Genomic DNA, 12,058 nt, shown 5'->3' with positions numbered 1-12,058 from the left:
ACCTAGAGTTTGGGCCCTCTACCTTTCGGCACGAGAAATTCAGTGCTTGATGAGGCTAGAATCCCGGCTACTCAATGAAAAGGGTTTGTTATCCACTTTTATCAAGATGAAAGCTTTCAATGCACTACTAGCTCAATTGGGATATAACTAATTCAATAATCAACAAAGCATGTACCCCACAAATGAATGCTAGTGTGCGCCTATGCTAGTGTAAAAGACCAGAGTGAATCTCAAAACAATCACAAAATCAGGATGATGTGGACCACAAGTGCAAGCAAGATATCAATCTTTCGAAAAATTTACTACTAAATGGCATCCACAAGGCATACAAGGAGTATTGGACTCTCAAGTCAAGCAATTTTTAAATTTTAAGTAATATAGTCCTCAAAAGATCAAAATCATAGCTAATTATGGACCAATCATTAAAAATTCTTTAAATACACAAGTCATGCTCAATATTTTGAATTTAAAGCAAATACTGTAACAGCACCCATTCCCCCAAACTTAAATGGCACAATGTTCTCAATGTACAAAGAGAACAAAGGAAAGAGTATACCAGTGCAACTAAGCAAAGAATGGCCGTGACACAAGTATCCAAGGCGAGTGGTATAATCCCCCCAAACTTGGGATTAACTGTTGTCTTGAAAAGATGGCACTAGGATAAAAGCTGATCAGATAACAAAGGGAATAATAATGGTGCATAGTGGATATACAAGTGTATATGGGATAAGAAATGAACTAAAGAGGGAGGAAAATGTGGTCCTGAAAATTCGGGCAACACTCTCTCACTTAAGTCACTGGGATGCACCTGATAAATGGAGTCAGTCACAAACAGATATATCAATATAAAATCCAGACATCCAAAAATATCAAGCATAATATAGAAAATGAAAACAGTATATATAGTACATCACAGTAATAGGCCCGACAGACTGGCCTCAAAAATATAATATAACAGTATCAAAATAGCAGTCTAATACCACAGATATGTATAAAAATGAAAGAGAAGTAGAGAGATCAGGCAGAGGATGTAGGGCGGGTGGGGCATGATCCCTGGAATCTCTGGATATGCCCTGTAGTGCAGCTAGAACTTCTGAGCGAAGAGATGCCACATCTTTGCTGAGGGAGACGACGTCTGCTCTGAGAGAGACAACATCTGCCCGGAGAGAGACAACCTCACCCTCCAATGTCTGGAGACTACCCCTAGGCCAGGTATGTGAGCTGGAGCCTCAGGTATGACTGGATCATGAAACCGCGGTATGTCCTAAGTCTGCTCCTGAGAATGAATTGGCGACCCTGCCGGAGAGTGATGCGGAAGCTCCTCTGCTGGCGGCTCTCGCTCTAAGTCAATATCTATATGCATATCAACAGACACTGGTGGGTTTGTTGGATCGACTACTGCAGCTGCAGCTGCTACCTGCTCTATCTCCTCTATCTCAAGCTCCTCAGCTGCTAAAACTGCCTCCTCTCGCAAACTCTTGATAAGAGCATTATAGCTCTTATTCCAATCCTGCTTGCCAAAGTGGCAAGCTCCTGTCTCTGCAGGATCATCCGAATGGATAGGATAGCGCTGATCTCTAAGGATCTGAGTGATAAGATGGCCAAATCGTAGAAAAGTGGCTCGCCTGGGCTTGGCCTTACTAATATAAGTGGAATATAGCCTCATAATGACACTCTAGTAGAGTGCCGGCATAGAAACCCAGTGGCCTATGTAGAATCCATATAAAGTAACTAGAAAGTCAGACCGCCTCTGGATCTTATGGCCCGCCATAAATACGTTTCGGTATATGACCGAATCGTAGAACCAGAGCTCATCAGGCAGATAAGTTCGAGTGGCGAAAGTGTCGCCATCTGCATAGTGGCCTGTGAGTGCCATAGCTATGTCTGCGTAAGAAGGCCTCCTCTCCAAAATAGGATAATGAACATCGGGAGGGCAGACATACGGGCATCTAGAAGATCTGGCTAGAATATCAAGTGTGATCCGAATGGGGTAACCATCGATAGTGGTCTGCAGCTTTGATAAGTTACTCGGGTCCAGACGGAGATACTGGTAGAATAACCGAACAAGCCGTGGATAAATTGGATAAGTGATTGGGGCAAATATAGCTGAAAGACCCCTCTGGTCAAGATTATCGTAAGCAGGCCTGGTTAGTAGATATCGGGAGAAGAAAGAAATGTCGAACACCAGACTCATGCGCCACCTGAAGGCGTGAGTGTCTCCTATTAGGTCTCTCGAGGACCTGATCTGGCTGTGCCGGTGGTGGTGAAGGAGATGGTACATGCTTAGCCTCAGCTGAAGAAGATGATGTGGCAGCCGAAGACTGTAATCTAGAGTCAGCGGATGGGGACTGAGCATGATCTGCCTCTGACTGGTCCTATAACTGCTCAGGTTGCTCAGCCTCGTCAACTTGCTCTGGATCTGGCTCAGGAATAGGGTCTTGGACATGAGATAGGCCTACCTGGTCGTCTAATCTCTGCCTGACTCTGCTATGATAATGTCCACGGGCAACAGTCTTGACCCTAGCCATGGTCTGCAAAATAAAAGGAAAACTTGCAGAACAAGTCAGTAGCTGAATAAGGAAATAAAGCATAGCATATAGAAACATGTATGTCAAATAAGATAGAAAAAATAGTATAAAGGACATGAATCTATGCAAGTCATAAGGAATAAGTGACATTAAGTGAATCATGCTTAGATAGTATAAGTATGGAATCCATCCAATATGGAAAACATAGGCATTGGGCATGTATGAGATAGTATGGAATCATAAAAGATAGTGTGTGAAGTGGATATGCAAATCTGTGAAGTTTGATCGATCATAAACTGAGTGAGATCGATGCAAGTTCGATCAATCTGGAATTGAGTTGGATCGAGTGAGATCGATCTCTCTCAGATTGATCTGAGAAAAATAGAGATCGATCGAACTCTGCAACTAATGCAAACCGGCACAGATCTATGATGTCAATGGCACCGGGGGGGGGGGTACCCAAACATGTTTGTGGGACCCACAACACAACAACAACACATGAATAAACAAGTATCTTGGCCCACAATCTTCAAAATCAAAATCAAAATTAAAATCTATACAAAAATATATACACATATATAGACATATATACACGCATGCTCAAAGCTTCAAATATGGAAAGAGATTAAGCATGAAACTTCAGATCTAACATGGTAACATCAAAATTATGTGATTTGTAACTCGAATCAACATCAAAAACTCAAAACTCACCTTACCCGAGGAGAGAAGTGGATCGAAGGAAAGATAGATGAGATCTGAGATGAGGAAGAGGGAATCAAAGTTCCAGAGTCTTGCCGGAGGTTGGAAAGATTGGGTGCAGCGGCGAGAGAAAGAATGGGTCGTAGATCGATCTTTGAAATCGATCTAATGACCTTAGGGTTTTGTTTTTAAAAACTGGTCCTGACAAGTTCGATTGATCTGGAAAAATCTCAGATCGATCGAACATAAATCGATCTTGAAGAAAGAACAGATCAATCTATGCTTCGAAAGGATAAAATATTTTTGAAAATTTTGGATTTTTAACAATAAAATAAAAGTAAAAATTAAATAAAAATATTTTTGGAATTTTTGAAAATATTTGAAAAATAAAAATAAAAATAAAAATAAAAATAAAGTAAAAATAGAAATAGAAATAAAAATATAAATATAAAATAAAATATAAAATATTTTTGGATTTTTGAAAAATTTCCTAAAATTAAAAATATTTTTGGAATTTTTGAGATTTAAAATAAAATAAAATTTAAAATATTTTTGGAGGTTTTTCTTTTTTTAAAAAAAAAAAATTAAAATTAAAATTAAAATGAGTAGTCAAATCATGGTCAACAAGGGATACAGATCGATCAATCCCAGATCGATCTGAGATACATTTTGATTGATCGAACAGGTGAAAAACCTACAGACAATTCGAACGATGCACAGAGAGGTCTTTTTCATAGATCTCAAAAAAATTTCTAAGTGTGGAGTGAAGATCGATCCAAGAAAAAGTTGGATCGATCTAGGAACTTTCAGATCGATCCAAGAAAATTTTCAATCGATGCACAGAGAGCTGATTTATGCAGGAAATTCTCGATCGATGGAACAGAGAGATGATTGGATGTAGGAATGGATGTTCGATCGATCGAACATCTTTTGAGATCGATCGAACAAGAACAAAATGCCTATTTTTAACATGAAAGTGCATGCATTCTCAATCATTGTTCCTATCAATGTGTGTGAACCCTAAAACATATCTAGACGACGCAAGAAATGAAATTTAAAATAGAAATAAGGGAGGAATAGGGTTGTGAAACCCTACGAAATGCACTAGTCTTTAACGTCTCTAGCAAGACATTGGGCTCTTTAGCCCGAATCAAATATCTTGTTATGCATCCCCTCCTTGACAGGGTGAAAAGCACTTTGAATCCCACCTAACGAATGGTTCCCTAAAGAACTCATTGGATTTGATTCAAGCGATGTTGATAGTCCTTGGTTAAAACAACTCTTGGGCTTCCATGACCTTGGAACATTTAGTTTTGAAACAACTTTCTTTGAATTCTCTTTGGTAGACAAACCATGGAAATGCTCAACATCAAGTAAAGACTTTATTCTTTCACATTCATTATCAAGTCATTTCTCTACAACACAAATATCTTCATACTTATCCATTGAATTCGGGGTTGGATTGAAAATATTCAACTTCACTTTCATGTGGCCAAATGAGATCTTTAGTATCCTCGTCCTACAATTGATGTTGGCATTTGCGGTTGCCAAGAAAGGACGGCCAAGGATAACGGGAATTTGGCTCTTGGGATTTGGGACTGGTTCCGTGTCAATGACAATGAAATTGATGGGGAAGAAGAACTTATCAATCTTAATCAAAACATCCTCTATGATACCCTTAGGCTTTTTTATTGATCGGTCGGCAAGTTGTAAAACTACCGACGTCGGTTTCAAGTTTCCTAAGCCTAATTTGACATATACCGAGTATGGAAGAAGATTGATACTTGCTCCTAAGTCTAAGAGAGCCCGATTGATGACATGGTCACCAATGACACAAGATGTAGTGGGTAAACCGGGGTCTTTGAACTTTGGAAGAGTGTTATGTTGCAAAATAGAGCTCACTTGCTCGGTCAAGACCACTTTCCTAGGTGCTTAACTTTTGTTCTTCCTCTTTTGGGTGCAAAGATCTTTTTAAAACTTGGCATAAGCCGGAATTTGCTTGATTGCAACCAAAAGCAGAAGGTTAACCTTCACTTGTCTAAACACATCTATGATTTCATTTGCTTTAGCCTTTTGCTTGTCAAGATAAATAGATCCTTTTAAGGCATCCGGAAATGAAGCTCTTGGCTCAAAAACTTTTTCAAAATCCTTCTTTGAAACATCATCAACACAAGAATTTTTCAAATCATGCTTTGATTCATCTTTCAAATCATTTTTCAACATTTTCTCAACATGATGGTCATGTAAATGCAATGAAGGAGGAATAAAATGTGAAACGGGACGGGTGTCAACTTTGGGTTGCACTAGTTCACTCTCTTCATTGGATATACCTACTTAGTTGCCAATGATTCTCCCACTTCTCAAGGTTGTCACTGCATTGACATGCTCTATTATAGGACGTTCCGATGAGGAATGAGTCTCCACAACACATTGTTGCTTTGGTGGGGCATTCAAAGGCATTTTCCTTTTCTCTCTAGCATTTAAAGTACTAGCTATTTGCCCTACTTGGTTTCTAGCTTAGCAATGGATTGAGAATGAGAATGAAGCAATTGAGTGTTCGCCTCTAGAGTGCCTAGAGCGGTCAAAACTTTCTCTTCAAAAGCAGGACTCTTAGAATTTCCTTGAGAATAAGATGGTTGATTAGGAAAATGAGAATTAGAAAATTGATTACCATGCGATTGAAATGATGATCTAAAACCTTGGGAACCTTGGCTTTGTATCGGAGGTGGAACATACTTCCCTTGAAAACCACCTTAGGGAGGGTTTGAGCCTTCCCCTTGGCTTTTCCAAGAAAAGTTTGAATGGTTTCTCCAACTAGGATTTTAATGATTGCCATAGGGATTATTCCCTTAGTTAGCAAAAATAGCATTGGCTTGCTCATGGTTGTCATTTTGCACATGTCCATGGGGACAATTGGAAGTAAAATGCAAGACACTAGAATAAGTCATACATGATTCATTAGATGCACAATGATGAACATGATTAGGGGCGGAAGACATTTGATTCGCCGAGTTTTGGTTAACCAAGAATTGATCAAACCTTTGAGATAAGGATTTCATCTCGGCGGCTATATCATTGGAGTTGTCAACTTGATACAAGCCAACATTCTTCCTTCCTCCTAGATTTCTACCATGTTTAGAAGACAGAGATTTATGCATGGAATTTTCACTCATACTTTCATACAATTGCCATACATCATTTTCATGCTTGCCAAGATAAGAACCACCCATTGATGTATCAACCATACCCTTGTGATTATCCGGTAAGCTTTCAAAGAAATATTGGACTAATTGCCACTTAGGTATGTCATGATGTGGGCATTTTCTTAGCAAGTCATTGAACCTTTCCCATGCCTCATGAACATTTCCCCATCCCCTTGAGAAAATTCACGAATAAAAGTTCTCATGGCATTGGTCTTTGAAACCGGATAGTACTTTTTCAAGAACTCTTGTTGCATTTTTGCCTAAGAAGTTATCGAAAAAGGCCTAAGGTTCTTGAACCAATATTTTACCTTGTCCTTTAGGGTAAAAGGAAAAAGTTTGAGTCTCAAAACTTTTTCTGGCATGTCCGTGTATTTCACGGTGGAACACACTTCAAGAAACTCATCCAAATGCTTGTACGGTTCTTTACTTGGAAGTCCATGATAGTTGGGAAGCATTTGAATGGTTTGTGGTTTAATTTCATAGTGATGTGCTCTAAATGGAGGCAATTGAATGCGAGTGGGTGCATTGTATTCATTAGGCACATAATGATCTCTTAAAGCAAGAAGTGGATTTATAACCGGTGGTGCTACATAAACACCTTAGTTAGCTTGGACTATGGGAGGTTGTGGAACAAACATTGGCCTAGGCATTCCCAATGGAATTTGGCTTTCTTGTTGTGTTGGAATGAATGGTCTAGGCATACCTAATGGTACTTGGATGTTGTCATGGTGCATATTGGGGTGGAGGACACCTTGTTGGTCTATGTAACCAAGGTCCTCCACATAGTCATTGTTTTGCTTCTCCATTGATAAAATGGAGTGACGAGAACTACTTCTTCCCCTAGGATTATGAACAACCGATTTAAGATGAAAATCAAGATGGACAAGAGTAGGATTCAATGACCTACGACCATGCATGCACTAGCAAATAAAATAACAAGAAATAAAGCAAGTAACAATCACTTCGCCCCCACAACAAATTAATCAACAAATCTCCACATATATTGATCCAATACTCCCATGCTTGAAACAATTTGCAAAGAAAATTAAAATGCCTCCACGCGGGCTCACGATTTATCTAAGAATGTAAAAATAAGCATCCACACGGGCCGACGATTTAACTAGAGCTTGAGTTAGGAAAATCTCACAAAGGGTCCTTAAGCAACTTCAATTCATTTTAATTTTTCAACCTTGCTTTGCTTTGCAATTTTTCAAATTTTTAGCCCTCTTTGCTTCTTTGCTTTGAATAGCTCCCTTGCTTAATTCCTTGCTCAATGCACCTAGTCAATCAAGAACAAACACAATAAGTAACTAAAAAGAAAATAAAATAAAGACACGATCAAAAGAGTATTAATTCCTATGAGTTTCCAAAACACGACGTTCCCAAATCAAGAAATCCCTAGCAACGGCGCCAAAAACTTGGTGTGCGATATCGCGGTGCACCCAAAGCTTGAAATGATGTGGCACTAAGAGTGTGAGTGTGCAATGTGGCCAAGTTTTGAATTTATAAGAGCCACTACTACCTCTAACTACAAAACATAGATAGGGCGAGTAGGGATCGTCCCAAGGGATTCGATTGCAACCAATATGTGATGGAAATAAGGATAGGGTTAGTAGGTCGAGTGATCAAGAGAGATTTGTTTGGATTAATTAAACTACCATGCAATTAAAATTAAAGCAAGATAAAGATAACAATTGAAATATTAGGGGAAAAAATAAAGAGGAGAGGACTTGGGGTACTAGAGCTCACCACTAAGCCTGACTTCACTAGACATTAGCACTTGTATATTAATGGGGAAATTGAATTGTAACTTGTGTGTGTGTCATAAATTGAAACTAAGCATGGAAGGCAAATAAGCATAGATTGTCAAGCCAAATGAGATGGTAAACACAACCTATCAAATGAGACCATCATCCATTCAATGAAACCACAATTTGTGCACACACATTATTATCTAGAAACATACACTTTTTGCATTCATAAGTATGGAACACCAAGGAACAAGAATAGATTGTCCACTTATCTATGGATCTAAGCAACTACACTGCATCTACACTAAAGACATGGAAATTAAACTAAGTAAACTAAAGGTGTGGCACAATCCATCAAGAAACAAATGTGAACCATCAAATAAATTGCAAGAGTGTTCCATTAAGCTCTATGTTTTGACCATCTCTAGATTAATTTCATCCATACACATAGACATGCATAAATTCCACTAGATCTAGAGAAAAGCACATGAATCATCCATTCTAGCATATATAGACATATGGTTAGAGATAGATAATCAATTGGAAGCATTAATCCGTACACATCAAGTAGAAATCACAAGATATATATATAGATACAAGATCAAAACATTTGTTACAAATAAATCCCTAAAAAAATACATAAAGAACTAAGTCTAGGAAGCAAACTTAGGGGCTACTCTAGCCCCAAGTAGATGTCTAGCCACTCATTGAAGTAGTCATCCAACCCTCAAGGGCTATCTCCATAGTAGGCATGAACTCCTTCTTGATGGAAACCCTAGAAGAATGGAAGAGCTCTCAACAATGTCTCTAGCCTCCTCTCCAAGAATATGTTATACAATATATAAGTTATGTCAAGTATGCTCTCAAGAATGGCTCATATTCTTTATATAGGTAGGTTAAATATGACACCCAATGGTCTGGGCTCGCACACCAATATTCCTCCAATGATTGCACCATGAGCCAACCTTTAATGAGCTGGATTTTGTCTTTTTTCAAGCTTGAGGAAGTTCGATCGATCGAACTGTGGTGAGATCAATCGAACATGGCTGAGATCCATCGAATACTGCAGAGATCGATCATCTATGGCGGCACCTTTTTGAATAAGGAAAAATCTCTGAGATATTTTGAGATAATTTTGGGAAGAAGACAAAAGTGCAGCTAGAGTAGTACATGTGGATAAGATCGAGCACTTTGATTGATCGAAGAAATGTTAAGATCGATCGAACTTTGTGGAATCTTATGGATAAGGACAAAAGCTCAGAACTGTCTGGAACATGCTTAGATCGATGAACTTTCGATCGATCGAATAGATGCTGAGATCGATCGAACTTGCTGACTTTTCACACTTTGCTTCATTTTGCTTTACTTTGCTCATTTCTTCCATTCAGCTTGAGTTAACTTCTTTTATGCTCTTATTTGGCTGAATTGACTTATTTTTGGGATAAGCACCTAAAAACGGCAATAACATGAAATTTGTCTAAAACGGCAATAACATAAAAGTCCTAGAACACTCAAGCTTAAGGGGTTTAAATGCGCACTTTTCAGCGCTCATCACGGGTCAACTTTCGGGTCACATTGACATATCCGAGTTGTAAAAATTCGGAATGTCACAAGAATTACATGATACATATACCTATATATTTATTATGCATAGATTGTAAATCACCTTTAATGTAACAAAACATAAATTGAATAATTCATCATTCATCTTTATTCATGAAAGTCTCACCCACAAGATTTTTTCCTAAAATAAATTACATGACTGCATAACTATTTAATCAAGGCTACCTCAATCCCCTAGAAGGGGATTTAGCTCATCCTGGTAGTGGTAGGTACTCCGATGGTTGTAGAGGAAGACTCCATCTTCGACTCCATGGCAGCCCAATACTAAGAACACTTAAGAATCCCAGCTATATCTTACTTTCTCTGTCTAAAAACCTCTAATTCACTCTTTAAAAATGATATATGATCTTCTAATATATATACAAGAGATATAAAGATAGGTATATTACCCCCTCTGCCAGAATTCAGTTAAAAAACCCATTAAACTCGTGCATTCTAGTGAGGATAAGAGAGAAAAGTAACTAAAATTTCTTTTAAAATTTGAATCTGGGGATTTGCGTCCGGACGCAAGGAAGTGCATCCGGACGTAGAGTGTCCGAGGCTTCCTTGGCACTCGCGTAGGGTGTTAACTTCGCAGTAATGTGGCATCGGGCGTTCGGATGCATGGTTGCGCATTCAGACGCAAATTCGCGAGGCTACTGGAATTTCACTTTTCAACATTTGGAAATTAATGTTCACAATTTGTGAATGGTGTCCGGACACTAGAATTGCATCAAGAGAGTGCGTCCAGACTCAAAGCTTGATTCCTTGAAGTTGAACTTTCTTTTTGCTTAGCTTTTCGGGCCTGACTTCATTATCAGGCTGAGTACGATCTTTAGGCTCTAAGTCTATTTTGCTAGGTTCCGTAGTTCGCTAATTCCCTTATCCATAAAAAGCCATTAATTTCCCGCTTTTACACTATTTTAGCGATAAGCCCTGAAAATGACAGTTAAATGTAAAACTGTATAAAACATACTTTATTAACACGCTAGGTAGACTAAATAATGCAATTAAGGGTGCTTAAATATGCAATATTCGACGTTTATCACACCCCCAAACTTATAATTTGCTAGTCGCTTAGCAAATACACTACAAGACATCCCCTCTTTCATGGGAGTGACGATTGCATTTAGCATATGCAATAAGCCTTTTAAACCCCCAGGTATCCCTAGAGGACGAGTGAAGTCTTGTGAGGGTTTACCAGAAATAATACCCACAAACATTAAGTAAGAAGGCTCCTTCTTGCTAAGTTGAAACATATGACCTTAGGAAAAGACTATCATGACGACTACAACAAGTATACATGCAATAATATCTTAAAACAATATTCAATCCCCAGCATTCATGCATCAATAGAAGAGTCCATATACACAATCATAACATCTCATTTATAATATAATTTCATCTCAAGTTCATTAGAAGTGAACCGGAACTTTTATCTTTCTTTTAAAATGTATTTTTAACCCTTTTATGGCTTATACAAAGTCTTCCACTGTAATGACCTGGTCATTTTTCTTCCTTTCATTTTTCTCAAATTTTACGGATAAATTTTTTTCGTTTAATTTTCTTTTTTGAATTCAGTTTCTCGTCACTTAGTGTCATCTCGAGTGCTCGGAAATGGTTTCTGAGACTCTTTCGTTCAGATTGACAACTTCCTTTAAGGACCGAGTCATTTCCACATTTTTCGTTTTTCGACACTATTCACTTTTCATCCTTTTCCCAATTTCGTCTTATCTCCGTTTGTCACTTTTTGGCACAACCTCACTTTTCGTGCTCGAAGTTAGTTTTTGACTTCACGTGCCTTCATCCTAAGTGGATTCCACGAAATACGTATCTTTACTTTTGCAAGAAAGTACTCTGGTTGCTCCCGGTGTCCATAGGGGCATGGATGTACAGTTCTTCAGAAACTTTCTCTTTTCTTGGGATGTTTTTCATAAATATCTTTTGAAGATATTTTATTTCAGGGGTTTTTAAGAAAATATTTTTGGAAGATATTTTCATCCTAGGTTATTAGTGTAGTTAACCTTTTTTTGAGGCTCATTATGCAATTAACGAAAGTTATTGCAAAATACCTCGTTTTGAGCTTGGATTCTCGTACGGGATTCATTTTCATATTTCGTCAAGTCGTGTACTCTTAGAATTTCCTTCTGATCATTTTTCTACAGTTTCAGAGTTTCTGACCCTAGTTGCCGCTGAACCTGTTCGGGGCATATCTCTCTACTCGAGACTCAATTTTCGATGCTGTTTCTTCCGTTGTTCATATTTTCTCATTTTG

At 38.3% G+C, this 12,058-nt stretch overlaps 1 non-coding gene across 1 annotated transcript; it reads left to right on the top strand.

Annotated features, from left to right (window-relative positions):
• Nucleotides 1-6,530: 6,530 nt before the first annotated feature.
• On the top strand, nucleotides 6,531-6,636 carry LOC132315370 (small nucleolar RNA R71). The gene has a single exon (XR_009483633.1). It is a non-coding gene; the product is annotated as a small nucleolar RNA R71 (small nucleolar RNA).
• Nucleotides 6,637-12,058: the final 5,422 nt, after the last annotated feature.

The sequence above is a fragment of the Cornus florida genome, unplaced genomic scaffold, assembly GCF_030987335.1.
Source record: "Cornus florida cultivar Cherokee Brave unplaced genomic scaffold, ASM3098733v1 CherokeeBrave_3.0.0_Hap2_Chr06, whole genome shotgun sequence".
Taxonomy (NCBI): Eukaryota; Viridiplantae; Streptophyta; class Magnoliopsida; order Cornales; family Cornaceae; genus Cornus; species Cornus florida.
This window is presented reverse-complemented; position numbering and strand designations above follow the sequence as displayed.